This window comes from Pteropus medius, unplaced genomic scaffold (assembly GCF_902729225.1).
Source record: "Pteropus medius unplaced genomic scaffold, Ma_sr-lr_union100, whole genome shotgun sequence".
In the NCBI taxonomy this organism is placed as follows: domain Eukaryota; kingdom Metazoa; phylum Chordata; class Mammalia; order Chiroptera; family Pteropodidae; genus Pteropus; species Pteropus medius.
In genome coordinates this window covers 2,015,675-2,035,937 of record NW_024351543.1, presented here as the reverse complement: position 1 = coordinate 2,035,937, position 20,263 = coordinate 2,015,675, and the positions used below count along the sequence as shown (strand labels likewise).

The 20,263-nt window shown below is 37.3% G+C and overlaps 1 pseudogene; it reads left to right on the top strand.

Annotated features, from left to right (window-relative positions):
- Nucleotides 1-1,839: 1,839 nt before the first annotated feature.
- LOC120586843 (uncharacterized) lies at nt 1,840-1,958 on the top strand (annotated as a pseudogene).
- Nucleotides 1,959-20,263: the final 18,305 nt, after the last annotated feature.

The window sequence follows — 20,263 nt, the reverse complement described above, 5'->3', positions numbered from 1 at the left end:
TCATAAATAAAACATTCTCCTTCAGTCTTATCTCTGCATCTTATGTCTCTCTGCCCACCATCTTCATTTCTTTACCTCTTCTTTGATTCTCTGGTCTTGGCAATTTGCCTTTTGTGTTCACCAATCCATTGGCTTTAACTAGATCACCAGAAACCTCATAGTTGCCAGAGTAAGTGCTCGCTCTCTTCTCTGTCTCTCTCTCTCTCTCTCTTTCTCTCTCTCTCTCTCTCATTACACACACACACACACACTTTTTTTATTTCTTACCTTATATAAGGCTTCTCTGCAGCTTCATGACTAACTACTCTTTTTTTTTTTTTAATTTCCTTTTATCTTTGTTTCAATGATATTTCATTCTCCTGATTTTCCTTCTCCATCTCTGGATGCCTTCTCTCTTCTTGTCAGATTTCTCTTCCTCAGTCAGCACTCGCCTGGGCCTTCTCAGCACTGCCTACACCTTCCACCACCACCACATCATCTCGTATGACTCTCAATTCTATATTTTCAGCCCAGACCTTGTGGGAATCCTGTTTCAAATACAGATCTCAATATGTATGATTCATTCTCCCAAAATGAACATCTTATCTTCCCCCTGTATCTTCTCACAAAAATATCTACCTCCTCCAATAATCCCTGTTCTGGCTTGGAGGACAGCCACTCATTCATTTGACCAGGCCAAAAATGTGCTAGAAACCTCTATCTTCCTCCTTACCCACAGTCAGTAAATCGTGAAACCCTCTAGATGTCAATACTTTAGGTTCTCATTTCTTGTCTCAGTGTGTGTGTGAGATAGCTTTGTAATCATTTCCCTGCCTGTAGTCTCACACTTCTTTAATTATCCTCTATCCACAGCCAGAGTCATCTTTCTAGAACAACCCTTCCAGAACATGGACCTCTTCTACTTAACATCCCACGGTAACTCCCAGTTAACTGAAGGAAAAAGTCCAAATGCCTTGACATCGTACAGCCAATCACATCACTACACACCTTATTCACTGCATTTTCCAAAGAAGTCTATGCCTTAATTATCTCTATGTCTTTACCCATACTGACTTCAATTCATAGAATAATTTTCCCCATTGTTTAGTGATGAAATTCTCATTCTTCCAAGTAACAGCTAAAATAAACTCTCTTCTATAAATCATGACCATACTCCTCATGCCGCCATTTCTTATGTTACTCTTCTTCCTCATATAGGCCCCTGTCAAGCACTTATCAAACGTCATTGCTAGTAATTATTCACCTGCCTATTACCATCATTATATGGAAACTAAGAAACTAACATATTTCTTAAAGAAAAGAATTGGATATTATTTATTCTTGCATCTCCAGTTTTTACTACATGGCCCAGCAAATGCTAGGTAACTCGGTATATTTTCACTGAATGAGTAACTTGCCCTTATTTAATATTTTATATTTTAATCATAGGAAAAAATGTGGAAACTGGCATAATTTATTCTTGATGAATTGATACTGGCTTTTTGGGATCAATACTTTTTCATATAGATTCTCAAACCAGAATTTTAATATTCAATTCTAGATGGGTCCGCCGATATTAAATTTTTACTTTGTTGGATAAACTTTTTTCTCTTCATTTTAATTTTTGAAAACAGAAATAAAAATTTTCCAAATCCAATTCTCCTGCCCCAGAAATGGTACTATAGACAAAATCCGGCCATTTATATGAGCTTTATCTACTGTTGAGTAAAAGCTTTTAGAATGAATATATATGTATGCTGATACAAAACCAGGGACAAAAAGGATGTATCAGGAAGGTCCTAGAGCTATAACTAACTAACTAAACTCAATTAATGATGACTTAAAGAAATAAATCATTCTGTCTACGTCTGTGCTACCCTGAACAAGCCCGATCCTGTCTGACCTTGGAAGCTAAGTAGGGTCGGGCCTGGTTAGTACTTGGATGGGAGACCACCTAGGAAGACCAGGTGCTGTAGGTGTAAAAAAATAAAAAAATAAAGGATTGTAAGCTGACAAGGTCCTTGCAATCTGTGAGGTCAACCAAAAAAAAAAAAAAAAAGTCATTCTGTATTCTATAACAAGAAAAATGGCAGTAGGTGATTGCATTCATTCATCCTGTGAAGGAAATCATTAGGGACCCAGATTCTTTCTTCTGCTCTCTTACCTTTAACTGTGTTTTTTTTGTTTTGTTTTTCAATCCTATATGTGTTGCTCTGGTGGTAAAATGGCCGCTGCAGACTTCCAGCCAGGTACCACAAGGGTGAAGAGGGAAGAGTCAGCACTAATAACTGATATCTGTCCCTTTAATAAAATTTGTCCTGTGGACAGATTTTTCTGTCATATTGGACAGAACTGAGTTGAATGATCAAACCTGGTTAGCAGGAAGATTGGAAAAGTAAGTATCTTGCTTTTTTTTTTTTTTTTAAACTCCATAGTGGGAGAAAAGTAAAGGAAAGAGGATTGAAAACCAACTCCTGTCTGTCTGCCTTACAGGATAAAGTTAGGCGTGACTATCTGATCACTGCTCTGTTTCCCAATCCATATTGGTTTTTATCTTATATTACTTCATTGCTTTCTTAATCCAAAAATTTTACCAAACTTGTCTCTGGATAGTTTGGACAATGTTTCTACTGTCTTTCTCACCTTCATAGCATCTGTTTTGAATAATTTTTCTCCCCTAATATATTTGTTGGCATTTTTTAATCAAAAAAATTACAACTTTTCTGCTCATCTTTCTAACCTTTTTAGGTTCATTTATATTAATATTTTGTCTTTACCAGTGCTAATAAATAAACATATAATAAATAATGTTTAATAAATAATGTTTAATATAATTTAATATAATTTACAAATTTCACTGCTTACTCCCTTTTCTAGATCATAAATATAATGCTAAATAGAACCAAATCAAAATGTGTAATATTGACCTGGAGTCATTCTAATGGAAACATTTCTCACTAATTGTGTACATATTCGTTTTATAATTTCTTCACATTTCTGAATTCTAAGCCTTTTCATGGAGTTAAAGAAGATCAGAACTTAAGAGAGCTTCCAGAATCATGTGCTCTAACACCTTCATTTTGTAGGTCAGATAACTAAAGCCGAGAAAGTCAAAATGACTAGTTAGTGTTTGAGACAATGCTAGAAACTCTGGTTTCCTACTCTCCAGTTTGATGTTTTCTCTACTAAGTTGAGGTTTGAGAGGGTTTTATGTGAGAATCACGTTAGATATCAGAAACATCAAGCTAGTGGAGCAAACGCCAAGGAGATGGACTATAGAATTAGTCCAAGAAAGGGCGGGACAAAGCCCAGCTGGGAATCATGGAACAAGCTCAAGCATGGTTCAAGCAATCTTGGGCATAAGGGCCAATCTGGTAGGACAGGGCACAGCAGTGGGTGAGCCCTTGGGAACCAGGCAGGTGGCAGTCATGATTCTGGGATTTGTGCCCATATGTTGTAGAATCCCTGCCAGAAGGCTGTGTTTGGGCAAGGCTCCAGTTCCTGGAGTGGAGAGCTGACAGGTGCCAGGTGGGGTCCAGGCCCTGGCTAGATGTACTACAGTTGGAGTGGGGCTCTGGTCACAGGGAAGAGACTACTGTCTCTGGGCGACTGTTTTCAAACCAAGAAATAAGATAATATGGCCAGGGCCAATACTAGGGTTAGTACTATGGCACAGGCTACCTGGGAACTCAGAGTTCACCCTGGAATTCCAGGGCTGAGATGTGAGGGGGGCAGCAAAGGATACTTATAAGGCATAAAGAAAATCCAACAGCCATAGTCGAATTTTTAGGCCTCAGATCTAGAAGATAGGGTTTAATTCAAGGTTTCACCAGCCTCAGTCAGCACCGGCTCAGGAAGGGAGAGGACCAAGCCTGTAGGTTCGCTGCACTAGCGAATGCAGGCAGGAGATCAGGGCACCACACCCTGCAGTTGCAAGAATCCAATTTACACTTAATGTTTGACTTACAATTATATTGAGGTGGGGATGGAAGAAAGCATGTTAAGATCTACAAACCTTAATTTGATAAATTCCAATAGGAAAAGTTTATCTTGCAGCTTTTTAAAAACAGCATCTCAGTTAGTAGGTGGTGTTCATGAATTCATTATCTACAATATGTTTACAGACTTGCGTGTCTTAATATAGTTACGTTGTTGGTTTGTGTTAATTTTAGACCTTCTTCAGCAGTGCCTTAGTTCTCCAAGACTTAAAAAAAAGAGAGAGACAGTGTGGAAACAGCCATAAGGACAGTATATGGATTATAAGAATATATCAATTGGAGATGGAGAGGATTCATGGCAGGCAGGTTTCTGCACAGTCAATACAACTGGGTCATTAAGGTGATCAAGATCACCAGACCATGAAACACTTGGTCCAATCATTTCATCCATCTTAATGACCAAATCCAACCAACTGCACAATGATACAATCAATTGCTCAGTAACTATCCATTATGATGGCAGAAAACAAAACAAAACAAATTGGCAGTGTTTTGGTCGGTTCGGTAAAGCCACACAGACTAGATTGTTAAGCATATGCTGCTAACTCTTAGTTTCTAAGCTTTTTGTGGTCCAGATGCATTTCCTCTAGTCAGATTACTTAGGAATACCAAGCTCCCCAAGAGTTTATCTCCAGCTTGCTTCTTGCCACTGGTTTCTGTCTACTTTACTTGCTTCAATTTATCTTGTTAGTGACAGACTTTTAAAGCAATTGGTACTTCATATTTTCAGTCATCATTCATTTTATATCCCTACTTATTTATTATGCCTTATTAGAAAATTTATTTTCCTCTGTGTTTCATTTTTTACTGTTACATTTATATGAGCTTTTCAATTTGCTTTACTTTTGTTTGAAAGCATTAACTCAAACAGAACACTGGTATAAATTATATTTTACATATAAGCAAAAATATAATAAATGCATTTTTTAACATTTACCTAGTTATATATTTAGCTTACATATAGCTCTGCCTATGTATTTTTAGATTAGCTATAATCCACATCCAAATAGTTAGACTATTTGTTCTAGATACATCATGTTCATATCTTGCAAATGAGTTGATCTGCTTTTTCTCTCTGTGATTATATTTAACTGTATATCCAGCTTTAATCTTAATAAGTTTTAGCATTGTTTTGTATTCCTTAGCTTTTCTAGGATGGGTCTATACAACACTTTATCAAACAGAATTTAATTATTTGGCAACCTAATAGCTTTTTGTGTGCATTTGGCAAAAAAAAAAAAAAAAAAAAGGCAGACTATTTCCTTTACTGATTACTTTAATATAATTATCAGAATTGACTACATGTTTTGGTTGATCAGGTACTGAAAATAATTTTGTAAAACCTTTATTTCCTAAGAAAAACTTTTGACTGAAGAGAAAGCTTATATTAAAAATATAGCTTTAAAAAGGAGGGAGCATCAGGATTATCTCTTCTAGGAATTAGCTTACAACAATCTGATAAACTTTGAGTGTTGCACTGTTGTGTGTATATGTATGTGTGTATGTTATGTGTACATATGCGCATGTTTGTGGATGCATGGTACTTTTTCCAAGCAGTTATCATAGTTAAGTGGTAGTGGTGGGGGACTAGCTCCAATAACTAGATTACAGATGCAGTGTGCATGTGCCTCAGGCTCCGCTACAGAAACAGATGGTAGTTGAGGTCAGGTGAGGTCAGGTCCAACCAATTGAAGCAGGGAACTGATTTATAAGGATTAATGGTGAACAGGTGAGGGCGTGATAGGGGTCAGGATAGGCAGCTGTCTTGGGGAGTACTTGAAGTCAGAGAGATAAAGTTCCAGGCAAAGGCAGTCAGGTGCGTGGGTGGGTTCTGGATATACAAGAAAGAGCACTTTAGACAGAAACTATCTACAGTCTGAGCAGATCTCCTGACATAGCTTTAACAAATTCAACTGTCCTGAGAGACTTTTTATTTTCAAAGTCTTCGACTTCCGAGGTTGTCGCTTTTAGATAGGAAAATTCCAGTTAGCATAGCCGACTCGAAACTTTGTCCCATATGTAGATTTCCCCTTGTCTTTAGTCTATATGAATCAATCTCCATAATCTAAAGAGTTGTCAATCTCCACATCAGATAGAAATACCAGTTTTTTTTGGTTTTTGTTTTTTGGTTTTTTTCTGCCCAGAACTGGGCTATTCAGAGATGTCAAAGACTGTGAAAGATTTGACAAGCCGAAGAGAGGAAAACTTTTCCTAAGTAGATGACCCATCTTTCAAGGAATTCATCTCCCTGAGTAGACTGATCTAGGTTAAGGTTAAGGGCCTTCGCACTTTCATACAAAATGCTTTCCTGCCTGGAAAAAACTGGACTTCATGGAGAGCTTGTGGTAGGAATGTCAGACAGGGCTGATGTGACTTTGATCAACTAGTAATCAAAAATTATCTGCAGAGTTTTAAATTGGCTATCATTTCTTCCTCCAACAGGAGTAAGAACTGAAGGTTTTATGAAGTTCTTACTCATTGAGCACTTAGGAAAATACTCTGTAGAATTTGTGTCTATGTCATTGGTATGGGGTATGGCAAGATAGAGGGAGAAAAAGGAATGTGGGCTGTGATATAAGAAATATATTTGGTCTTTGTTCCCAGTTTCTGTCACAGAGCTCCTAAAACTCATGAAATTCCCTGATAGTACTGTCTTTTGTTATTCATAAGAAGCCCATTTTGATCAAAACTGTGTTCATATTAATGAGGTGGCTTAGGGTGGGGCCCTTAGGTAACCTCAAGATGGAGGCTAGTCACCAGAAAGGCTAAAAATGTGATTGGGGTGGGAGTGGGGAATTCTTAGTCCCACCCCACAAACTTGGAAAAAGGAGGCAGAGCTGAATATTGGGTTGTAAAACTCTTGAACAATAAATTTTGGAGAGCTTCTGGTTTGGTGAGTACATTTACTTCCTTGGAGGGCAGTATAGTCAGAGAAGGCATGGCCGCTCTGTGCCCTTGCTCCCCATACCTTGCTCTATGCATCTCTTCCATTTGATTCTTTGGAGTTTTGTCCTTTGTAATATATTGGAAAACATAAGCAAAGAGTTTTCCTGAGTTCAGTCTGCCATCCTAACAAATTATTGAACCCAAGGAAGGAATTGTGGGAACCTCAATTTATTGCTGGTTAGTCAGTAATAGTGGTGGTCAAGGACTAGTGTCTGAAGTGGGGGCAGTCTTCTGAGACTGAGCTCTTATCCTGGGTCTTCTAACCTTCTTTACCATCCTTGCCCCATCCCTGAAGCTGAGCTAACTCCTGATAGCTAATATCATAATTAAGTTGAATTGTTGGATAACAAGTTGGTGTCAGAAAATTGAAGAATTGATTGGTATCCGAAAAAGCACGTTAGTGGGGAAGTTTGAAGGTTATTGCAAAAGCCAATCAGTCAATTCAGAAGTTAAAAAAAAAAAAAAAGAACACAGGTACTGGGTTTTCATTTTAATGATACCATAGATCTTTCCATACTAAAAATCTTTAATCTTTCCATATTAAAAAATATTTCCATCTACCTTATTAGTGGATTAAAAGGAATGCACAATTTAAGGGAAATTTACGATACATTAGTTTAAGCAGTCTAATATAATTTTGCCAGTAATTAAGTTTAATTTCAATTTCTCACTCCTAACAAGCCAAAATAGCAGAAGAATGCATTTATTCTTTATCCTTTACAAAATTGTAAAAGTAGGAGCTGCTTGACCAATACTAAATTATAGCTTAAGAGAAAAAGAAAGCAATTCCTATGTTGTAGCCCAACTTTTCACCCTTCTATTGCCAACTTTTTTGAAGACAGGGCTGGATTCCTAAGAAAAGGCAAGGACACAATAATCTATGTTAGTTATGATTTATTGATGCTGTAAGTAACAGAAACCTGAAACATAATGAGAAGGGATTCATTTTTTTCACATAACAAACAGTATGCAGGTAGGTAGTCCACGGCTGATTTGGCCATTCGGAGGTGCTCTTTGGGACCTAGGTTCATTCTATCTCTCTGCCTTGCAGTCCCTATCTCAGGGCTTCCATCTTTGTGGTACCAAGATGATCATTACAATTATACAAATCACATCTGTGTTCCAGACAGAAGAATAAATGAAATGACAAAAGCAAAGGGCAAAAGGAAGCAAAAAGCCAGTTGTTTGTCTTATTAAAAGGCTCTCCATGAAGTCCCTACCAGTGATTTCTACTTACATCTCATTTGTCAGAACTGAGTCACGTGATGAGATAAATATGCCCCCTCTAAACTCATATATTGAAAACCTAAGCAGTGTGATGGTATTAGGAGGTGGAACCTTTGAAAGGTGATTAAGTCATGAGCTCTCATAAATTAAATTAGCATCCTTATAAAAGAGGCCTGAGAAAGCTCCTTTGCCTTTCTGCCATGTGAGGTTACAGCTATAAGGTGCCTTCTATGAACCAGAAAAAAGGCTCTCACCAGACAGTGAATAGGCTGGCGCCTTGATTTTGGGACTTGCCAGCCTCCAGAACTGTGAAAAAAAAAATCTTGTTGTTTATAAGCTACTTAGTTTATGGTTTTTTTGTAATAGCGGCCTGAAGGGACTGACCATAACATGACGTATCTTGCTGAAGGTATTCTGGAGTCATTAGATATTTAGCTGAGTATATTGTACAGTTACTAAAAATCATAGTTCTGAGACACAGATTACAGGGAAAAATGAATGTTGTGCTGACAACTAGTACTGATGCTTTCACAAATTATAGCGATGATCTACAAAACAAAAATGACTTTACACTTAACTTTTAACCAAAAAATTTCAAGGTTCAAACACTACTCTGGACTATAATACCCACTCCTCAGGAAATCTATCCCCTTTTCTCTATTCTTCTCATCTTTTTTTATCAAATCCTCTCCCTGCATCTCCTCTCCCTCTCTAGGTATTTTGTCTTCTCCTCTCTCCTTACTTCTCTTCCTCCATTCTCCTCTCTTATTGTAATATATACTTACTTCAGTACAGACTTCCACTTTTCTCTAGTTTCATTAAGTAAAATACCTGTTTCGTTAACCTCCTACTGCTTAACAAACCACTGCTGAAGTTAGTGGCTTAAAACAGGGATCAGCAAACTTTTTCTGTAAAGGCTGTATAGTAAACATTTCAGCTTTATAGCCTGTATGGTCTCTGCCATTGTAATGCAAAAACAGCCATGCAGAATACAACTGGGAGTGGCAGTGTCTCAATAAAACTTTATTTACAAACACGTGGTGTACCAAATTAGTCTGTGGGCCATATTTCTCATTCCTTGGCTTAAATCATCTATGATTTATCATTTCTCATGATTCTGTGAGTTGATTGATTCAGCAGGGAAGTTTTGCTGTTCTACACTCTATAACGAAGGTCACTTATGTAGTTATATTTAGCTGATGGTTCAACTGGAGATGGAATATCCAGAACGACTTCTCATCTTTCTTCAGCCTCTCCACATAGCTTCTCATTATTCGGTATTCTAGTCTGAGCTCTTTTACAGCATAGAATATGGCTTCTAAGAAGGCGAATACCAAAAAGTCAAGCTCCAGAGTACATGTGCTTATCAAGCCTCTGCTTGCACCATTTTGCTAAAATCTCATTGGCCAACACAAGTCACATGGCAATCCCAGAGACAATGTAGGACAGGGCTATACAGGGGTGCAAATACCAAAAGCATGGATTACTGGGGACCACCAATGTAAGAGAACATCACGTTCTGTCTTCCGACTCTCAATGATTCATGTCTGTCCTACATTCAAAATTATACTTACCTTTGTCCCAGCACCCATGTAATAACATCCCATTTCAGCATCAGGTTCAAGCTTGGTGCCGAGGATCGTCAATAAATCAGTTTCAGGTGTAGATGAGGTCCCTTGGGTATGATTCTTCAGGTTAAGAGAGCTATGAACTAAAACAAGTTATCTACCCCACACATTCAACATTTACTGGTGAAACCAAGAAAGGATAACCTCAACAGACATTTGCTTTACAAAAATGGAAGCAGGGGGAGGAGGCAGAGGGTATACAGTCATCATTCCATAGCAATTATGTAATCCAGGCACATGTCACCTAGGGGAAGAGAAAGTTTGCTGTGCTCCCTGAGAGTGGTTCCTTAACACACTGCTCTCCTCCACTCTTTGATTGTCTGGGTTCTTGGCTCCACTTTCTGAGATGGCTTTCTTTCTATAAATAATGGCTTATACTTGCAGGCAAGTACTACTTTCAGACTTTTTCCTGCTAATGGTAAGTTAGTGGCTCAGAGACCTCTTTTCATTGACTTTTGACATAGTCTTCTGAGTCCAAGCTTCTGCAACTTCTTTAAAAATGCTGTGAACTTCTTAAATATCAAATTTAAAATCCATTCCATTTGATGAAAACTCACACCTGCAAATATTGTGTCATTGATCTCTCTCTAGTTTGAGCTGAGAATAAGTATGTTGTGGTCAAATGCCCTTAAGATTCTCAAATGTGATGTTGTCTAGGTGAGAGGTTCTATGAGCATTGCCTTAAACTTTTCAGAGGTGTAAATAAGGGATCAAACAGCTGCAACATTAATATGATTTTTACTCTCAGGCCTCATTTGACTGGCAGTATATTAGAGTTCATCTTCATCCTTGATAAAAATTCTTACTTTAAAATGTTTTACTTGCTGGAGAGATTGGATATGAGAAACAAGTATACTGTCTAACACAAAAAGTCCTGAGTTGGAAATATGTCCTCTAAATTCTGCTTGAAAATAACAGTACTTTCTCTAGCTGGTCTCTATTTCTCCTACAATATCTTACCGTAAGTGGCTTAAAGCGCCAATTGGCACATTCAGTATTCTGCCTGGAAATCTCTTTAGCTAAACTGTCAACTTTATTAGCTATCTAATCTTTATATTTTCTAAGCAACTACAGTTGACAATTTCTTTCATTCTTTTATCAATATATAAGACAGGTTCCTTTTTTTCTGTAGCTTTTGATAGAAATTTTAGTGTTCTTCCAGCCTCCACTTACAGTCTCCTCATTTTTCAGGCTTCCATTTTCCATTCAGTCCCAAATCCTGCATTGATCATGTTTTTTTATTTTCTTAATTTTATGATGATTTGACATCTTGGAGCCTTGCTGACCCAGGAGAGATTGCCCTTGCCTGGACTCGCTAACTTCTAGAGATAGCAAATGACTACCTCGCAAGAGTACCTTTCCTATACAAAGGAACCAATCAAGAACGCATACCCCAAACTATCTCCTTTAGTCAGTGTTCACATATCACTCACTGCCCTAAGCACTCCAGAGCCAGTTTCACACAACTCAAGACAGTCTCTACACCCTAGAGCCTGCTGAAATTATTCAAACTAACCAATCCTAAATCTGGTTAGCCTGATTACCTACCTCGCCCATTCCTTCCCATGAAAACCACAATAAAGGCAATTCATTGTCCATGCTTTTCCCCCACTCCTGTTTCTTGACAGCCCCTGGCAGTTCCCTATGTGGCTCTGCATAATGACTCTTTCTCATGAGAACTACAAGGGAAGAAACTGCCTTTTCAATAGCAATCATCTTCTGGTTTGTTCGCCTCACCATACCTGAATAAAAACAAAATTCTAGGTATATTTTAAGGCAATCCAATGTCATATGCTTTAGATTTATGTAATAGCAGCACCCTACTTCTAGGTACCAATTTCTATGTTAATTATTTGTTGCTACACAATGGTCACACCCAAACCCAGTGGCTCAAAACATCAATGATCTTTTATTTCTTGCAATTCTGTAGCTTGACTGGCTCAGCTGAGCATTCTTCTGCTCCATATGGTGGAGCTGTGGTCTCTTCAGTAGCTGCATTCAGCTGGGAGCTCAGCTGGGGGTGGAATGTCCAAGATGGTCCTCCAGAGCCTCTTTCTGCTTTTCTTCTCATTATTCATTAGTCAAGACTGAGCTTCTTTATGACAGGGCAGCTGGCTTCTAAAAGTGAACATTCCAAAAGACAATCCCAATGTGCAAATATTTATCAAGCTTCTGCTTGAGTCATACTTGCTAGTATCACAGTGGCCAAACCTAGGGCTAGCTCATGCTCTCTGTGGGAGGGGACTGCCCAAGGGCTGAGTTCCAAGAGAACTGAGTCCTCTGGAGCTAACAATGTAACAGTCTACCACACTATTATGATAATGTCATTCAAATATTTTTTTCCTTTGGGGAGAACCCATTGAGTATAGCAGATAGTATGTGCATGTTACAATGTGGTGAAGACAAAAGGTATGCAAAACATGAATGTAGACAAGACAGTCCTGAAGGATTTGATTTTTCACTACTCAACTAGCTATGTTGGTGTTCTAGAGATGCAAACTTTCATTTTCTCAGAATACATCTTAATTTAAGATTACATAGCAGTAAGCTTTTATTTAATTGACATTCCTATCACTATTAGAGAGGCCTACTGTGGCTAACTCTCTTTGGGACTATGAGGTTTTCTTTCTACTTAGAAAATATTTTTTACATTGTCTTTATTGTTCCTGTTTCACTTTCCTACATATATTCCTTGGTTGCACTGACATTCTGAGAAGAGATAGTCCTCAGCAATTATCTACATGGACATGGTCTGCTCTTGCTAGTTTCCCGTTTTGCTAATTTTGTGAAATCTGTTATTTGTAAATAGTTACTTGATTATGGAAATAACTTAGGCCTAGAATTGTTATAAAGACTTAGACTATTAAGGTCAACTACATGAGTCTGAATCATTGAGATAAAAAAGGGGATATTTAGGCTACCATCTGACTACCAAATATCTATGTTTGAGAATATCTTTGGGCTTTTAAGTCATATCAAGAAAGCCAAATGGACAGCTGTTTTATTAGGAGGCTGAAAAATAGCAGGGCCTCTGTCCATGGGACTACTCATTCTAGATGTCATCCTGAGTTAGGCCTCTCCTAAATGTAATTACTGCTATACTCTGTACATTAAGCTCTGTTTACACCTTATATTTATGATGCATTGATGCTTCTGTGTCCTTGTAGTCTTCAGGTTTTTCAAAGTAGAATCTACCTATAATATTCATGAAAATTACATGAAGTGCCATTTTAAAATACAGATCCCTGGACCTTGCCCGAGATCTAGTACATCAGTTTCTCAAGTTTGAATCCAAGAATCTGTATTTTTGACAAGTGTTGATGTTTGCTTCATGTGCTCTAGAGTTCAAGAATCACTGCTGTAAAAGGGAAGACAAAAATAGAATGTGATACCCAACTGGAGTTAAGTGATATTCATGGTTGGCTTCTGAGAGGAGGGGCAAGATCCAGTTTTAGCAAAATTCAGAACTGAGGTTTGTCTTTGGAGATCTCATCTTCCTTTCATCTCTGCTTCCTCACATTCTTCAATGATTCAATGGTAATTGCCATTTGTTCAACTAACACTATGAATTAGGCATTGAGCCTCACAAAATTCTATGGTATAGTAATAGCATCACCTTCTCATTTTGAAAGTGAGGATACTGAGGTTTATTGAGGTTGTGGAATTTGTCCAGACCAAGAGCTAAGTAAGTGTAGAGCTAGGATTTGAGTTCACATTCCTAGTCACTTTCCAGAGAAAATAATTCACATCACTGGTGTTAGGAGCATTAGGTTTCAGATACTTGAGTCCCTGCATCTGTCTCTGGCCATCCCCTATTTTCATAACCGTCAGAATGATATTTGGGGGACCATGAATTCCATCCCTGGCACAGAATGGGCAAACACAAAAACTTATAGACTAACATCACAGGCACATGTATTAGAGGAGGGAGGAGAGGCCAATCTGATCCTGTCTGAGGTTGCCCAAATACGCACATTTGGGGTCTCGAAAAGAGGAATCTTTTTAGGTCCTGAGGATTAAGAATCTTCCAGTGACACTGTGGTCCAGGCCAGGCAGGGCTGGGCCAGGTGAGAGAGCAGGGTAAAGCACATGGTCTTCTCTGGCAATGCTACCTCATGCTGCCCACCAGCCCAGGGTAGGTAGATGCAGCCTCTCTCTCTGCATGTGTCACCCATTCCACCTCCTTCTCTTTGCCCATCCCCCTCTTCCTCTGGAGCCTACATTTTCACACTACAGAGCCTGTAGTACAGGTTCTGTTGCTTTGGATGCCACAGGAACCCTAAGCTTGCCACTAGGACTGCTGTAAAATGGATGCTTTAGCTGTTCATGCGAGCCAGGCCAGAATCTGCAGAGATTTCTCTTCCCAAACTAGACGACTTCCTTGCACAGTGATTTTTATCACCAGTTGCTGTTTCTTCAGCCAGCACACAATTCTGCATGATTGTCAGTTTCTGTTGGGAATAGGAGAGGATGGAGTTGCAGGTGAGGTTGGAGGAACATTGTGTGGGAGAAGCTTCTTTGGTGCCAGTCAGGCTGCATCAGAGCCAGAAACACTATCATTCCAACAACAGATAGAAAGCCCGAAAGCCCCTGCCCTGACGGTTGGCCTCCAGTCTATTCTCGCCTTCTCCCTGCTTCTGCACAATACACAGGCACATGCACATTTCCTCTGGGGTTCTTTTTGCAAGTGTCATCTTACCTTTTGCTTTTAGCTTGAGGCTTTTGCCAAGAAATAGTGGAGACTAAGAGCAACCTTTGAATTCATATTTATAAACAAAAACCAAGATCTCCAGAATCAGCTGCTGTCTTCCCAGCTCCTCCTTGCGTGGGCCTCAACTATGTCTCTAGGGGCCTTGTTCACTGACTTAGGGGCTTCCGTTAAACCCATGGCTATGAAGAGAATGTGGCGGCAGCCCCGTTGGGCTTTTGAGCAGAAAGAGAGCAATTGAAGCAATAATTCTTCAGCATTTTACCAAGAGCAGCTAATAGATTAATCAGTGGCTTCATTGCAAGTCTTGAATATTAGTTTGAAATTAGCTTGGTTAAATACGCAGGGATGGAGTGTGCATGCCTGTGCATATGCAAGGCAAGGGGGATTTAGTGAGTCTCTGGAGAAATGCTCTTTTCCCTGAGATATATGCCTCCTCCATGCATCCTGGCTTCCTCAGCTAGGTGCAGCACTTTGTCCCCATACTGACCCCAAGCCTAGCCTGGGCTTCGTTATGAGAATGAGCAGGGTTGCTCCTGCCCTGCTGCAGGGACTGGTCATGGATCCATTTGGCTTCTCCCATAGTAATTGAGAGCTGGTAAGAAGAGTGATTATGTGTGCGTGTGGGTTGGGGGTGGGGGGTTGTTTCTTGAATCAGGTGTCACCCATTTCTGAGCCTGAAATCTCTCTGGGGTACTTACTCTTACACAATTAATGACAGTAAACCTCAGTTTCTTCCTCGGTGAGATGTTGATAATAGTATCTTCCTCAGAGGGTTGGGGAAGGGATAACAGAGATAATGAATATAAAGTGGCAGCACAATGCCTAGCACATAATGAGTACTTAGTAAATGTCAGATGCTACTAATAATCTTCTACATTTTTTATAGCACTAAATTATTTTCAAAGTACTTTTACATAGTTTCACACAATTCTCCTAAACAACCCACCCTGTATAAGACGCAAAGCATGTAGTATTATCCTCATTTTTACAATTAGAAAATTGAGTTTATAAATGATTGTCATAGTCGTAATCAATGAGAACCCATTCTGGCAACTTATCCCCTTTCCAACATCCCCCAGCTGCTTTAAGCACCAGACTAAGAAAATTTTTCTATTCACATCAGAAAAAGCAGAAGACTTGAATTATAACATGTGCTTCTTATCAAATAACAACCTTTCCGAGTCTGGTTTTTGCATTAGAGGATTCCCTCCGGGCTGATAATCTGTGATCTTGGCTCTTCCTTAATAATGGGCTAGGTCGAAACATATGCAGCAAGAAGAGCTGGACCTGCTGCTCACTGGTCCTTACCCTCTACCACTCTGTGACCCTTAGAATATATAGTGCCTGTATCGTAGCTATTGTTGTGAATATATTATCTTCCAAGGAGAGTTGAGCTCTAGGAGTGCAGAGGCACTATTTTGTGTTTCCCCTAGAGCAGCTAGCACAATATTTCCCACATAGTTAGGACTCAATAATTACTTGTGGATTGATGATTTTGTAATTTTGGGTTCTCTAATTCAGGTCTACTTAATGCCCATGTCAAGGTCGGCCTCAATAGCTTAACAAGTATTTTAATGTTCTTATGAGTCTAGACATTCAATAAGAAGACCGCAGTTTTAAATGGTTTTATCATGAGGGTAGGAGGGGAACGCATTTCTATAATCTTACATATTACTAAAAAATAATAATAATAAGTAAATAAATAAACAAACAAAAAACAGTTGTTCGAAGTTCAAAGTTCCCATATTCTATTAATTATCCCACCATAATCATAAGTTATCAAGAAGACCCCAAAGGAAAGTATTCCTATATGCATCAGCATTGGTCTTTCAAGCTCTTAGTTAACAATGAGCGTGACTCTGAGATATGTACTATAAAGGGCAAGAAACATATTAGACATCAACGGCATTTCTCTCATTTTGTAGATTTGGATTCCAAAGCAAACCATTTTCTAGCTTTCTTACAAATCAGGTAACTTTCTCTTAGTTTTTTATTGTTTCTTTACATGGCTCCATGGACTATGATCATGAATAATTGGAGGCCTAAACCATAATGCATGCTACAGCCAACTTTGCATTTCCTTTAATATTAAACTTTATCATGAGAGCAGAATTGAACAGTGAATTAACCAGAAGATAATATACAAAAAAAAAAAAAATGATAGTATACAAAAAACTAACTAGAAGATAGTAGCATAAAAAAATGATAGACTACTTGGAGGAATATAAGTTCATATATGTTAAAGAAATATAAATACATGATATAATAAGATAGCAGTGTATAACTCTTAACTGTTAACAATGCATGTTTAATTCAATTCTGGTTCTAGCTTGGGAAGATTGTAAACACAATTCATCCAGAACATTTTTTAGAGACAAATACATTCCAGGATTTACATTCTGCTTTTCAGTGTTTTGGCTTCTCATCAAATGCCCTCAAAAGGAAGCCCGAATATATTTCAGTTGTTTTACTTACCATTTAAATTCTTTAAATTTCAAAATGGTTATTATTATTTTTTTAATTCCAAAATCAGGTAATAAGAATAGTCATACAAAAAAAGTCAAGATCCTATGTAAAATCTTCTTTCCCAAATACATTTTTCTTCATCTAACAACTTTTTTTTTTATATAAGAACCTCTTCTGAAACTTAGGCTTTGAACATCAACTGATACATTAAGTTTACTTATTTATTACTTTTTTACTATGCATTTTTAGCTTGGCCTCTATCAATAACTCATTTATACAAATACTTTAAAATTTACTTTTAAAAAATGTATTCAAACAGAATACAAATAGATTTAGATTTTTTAAATTATTATTTTGAAATAATTTTAAATTTACAGAAGTTTAAAGAATAATAAAAATAACTCTTGTATTCTTTTAATACAAATTTTTCAATTGCTAACACTTTGACACAATTGCTGTTCTCTCTCTATGTGATATATATTATCCCAGGATTTGAAAATACATTGTAAAAATCATGCCTCTTTACCCCTAAATACTTCAGTTTTTATTAAAAACAAGAGCATGCTTTTACATAAACATCATACAATTATTTAATTGAGGATGTTTAATATTCACACAAAACTATTAACTAACAGAAATGTCATTATCATATACTACCAATTATTCCAATAATGTCCATTATGGCACCCCACCCCCATGTCCAGTTCAGAATACAATTCAAGTTAACACATTTCATTTAATTGTCATGCTTCTTTAGTTTCCTTTAATCTGGGACAGTTTCTCAAGTTTTCATTGTCTTGTATGACATTGACATTTTAAAAAGAGTACAGATCTTATATGTACCCCTATGTTCACTGCAGCATTATTTACACTATCAAAGATATGGGAGCAACCTACGACAATTGGATGAAGAAGATGTTATACATATATATAATGGAATATTATTCAGCCATAAAAAGAATGAAATCCTACCATTTGAGACACATGGATGGATCTGGAAGGTATTATGCTAAATGAAATAAGCAGATAGAAAAAAACAAATACCATATGATCTCACTTATACATAGAATCTAAAGTATAACATAAACCAACAAACAAAACAGAAACAGACTCATAGATGTAGGAAACAAGCTGCTGATTGCCAGATGGGAGCGAGGATAAGGAGCAGGGTGAAAACGGTGACGGGATTAAGAAGTACAAATTGGTAGTTACAAAATAGTCATGGATATATAAAGTACAGCATAGGGAATATAGTCATATAATATGGTAAGAACTATACATAATGCTAGGTAGGTACTAGTCAGGGGGATAACTTTGTAAATTATATATATGTTTAACCACTATGCTGTATACCTGAAACTAATATAAAATAATATTGAAAAATTCAAAAAAGAAGAGAAAAAGGTGAAGGGAAATAAGAAGTTCAAATCTCCAGGCATAAAACAAGTAAGTCATAGAGATGTAATGTATAGCGTAGGGAATATAGTCAATAATATTGTGATAGCATTGCATGATGTCAGATGGTTGGTTGCTGGACTTACCATGGTGATCACTTTTTTAGGTATATAAATGTTGAATAACTATGGCATATATTTTAATAAAAATCTTAATAATTTTTTGAGAACTTCCTCTTCTTTACTATTTATTTATTATTATCAATATGGATTTATGGGTTCTGATTTTGTCAATGGATAATTACTGTAATTATTTCAAAGTACAAATTGTCACAAGTTTGATCAGATGGGGCCCTTGTATCGATATGACAGCCTCATCATTTTTTGATAATTTCTTCACTTCGTAGCACAGCAAGATGTTCTCAATTCATCTTGAATTTTCTCTGCCTCAGTTATGGAATAGTTGCAGTCCCTCTTAGTGGAGGCATGGTACTTAGAATTCCAAATGTAGGCATAAAATCAGATTTTTAAACATAGGCTTCAAAAATATTCAGTATTTCTTCTGCTATGTCTAAAGTGGCAGTTGAGCAAAAATAACTGTATTCATAAAGCTAAATAGTATGCAATCTATATTGACTGACCTAGTGTAAATCTTATCAAGAATGCAAAGTACTATGTATTTCTTCTATTTTAAGATTCTAAGGTGCACCAAAGTTTTAATAATGATTTCTTGAAGGGTGGAAGGTTGGCAAAGAATCCTACATTAAATGTTCATACTGATTATAAGGCATCTACTAATTTCAAAAATGTTAAGATGCAAAAAAATTCGCATCTTAGAATCAAGAAAACAAGCAATTTGTTTCAAAGAAGAGCTTATCATTATGGCTTCATGCAGAATCATTCAAATGATTTATGGAAAGCTTTAAATAATGTCACAAATTGCTTTGTTTATATTACTTCGATCTCTTGTTATTATTAACTATACATCTTTTACTTTCACTAGGTTGCAATAAAAGTACTGGGGATATGTAAAATGAGTCTTTTATTTTTTACAGATACATGAAAAATGAGGAGAAATCACAGCCAGATCTTCTATTCCTTAATGATTGAACTTAAAGAAGATATACTATCACTAGAAACATGTTGATTTGTTCCACATTTTCTCATATGTTTAAATTTTAATAGGTCTATTATTTCATCTCAATAAACCAGAGAACTGAATGGATTTTGATAATAATAACAAGGATATTTTATGTATGGATATGACTCTATGGTTAATAAACACCTTGCCAAGGCAATCTCATCAAGGATAGCACAGTGTATTAACTAATTAGGAGAACCTGCTGGAGATCTGACGGTGCCAGATAAAAGTCCTGTCTCTGCTACTTACTAGATTTGTATCCTTAGGCAAATTGCTTAACCTCTCTAGGCCTCAGTTTTCTCATCTGTCAAAGGAAGATAAGAGTAGTACCTCAAAAAGTCATTGTGAGGATGAAATGAGAGAATTCAGGGAAAGTGCATGGACCAGTGCTCCGTAATTGCACAATGAATGTTAGCTAATAAAAAAGTAGATCAAAGACAGGTCACCATCATTCTAGTATCTCAACTGGATACATTTCTTTTATACATCCCTCATAAGACGATTTAGTGTTTTTTCCCTCCTACTTAAGAACCTAAATGCATTCAATGGAAGGATCTTGTTAAGTTCTAAATCAGGAATGTGAACTAAGAAGCTGCACCAAAAGTGGACATGTCCACTTACCAAGGTGGTTTAGTTATCCAGCTCTTTATTGGACTCACTGCCTGCAAGTAATAGTTTGCTTAACCCATTCTCCTTTTTCTCATCTACTACCCTCCCATCTACAGGAAAACTATGGTTCATGTGAGCTATTGGTTCAAAAGACTGAGCCAGAA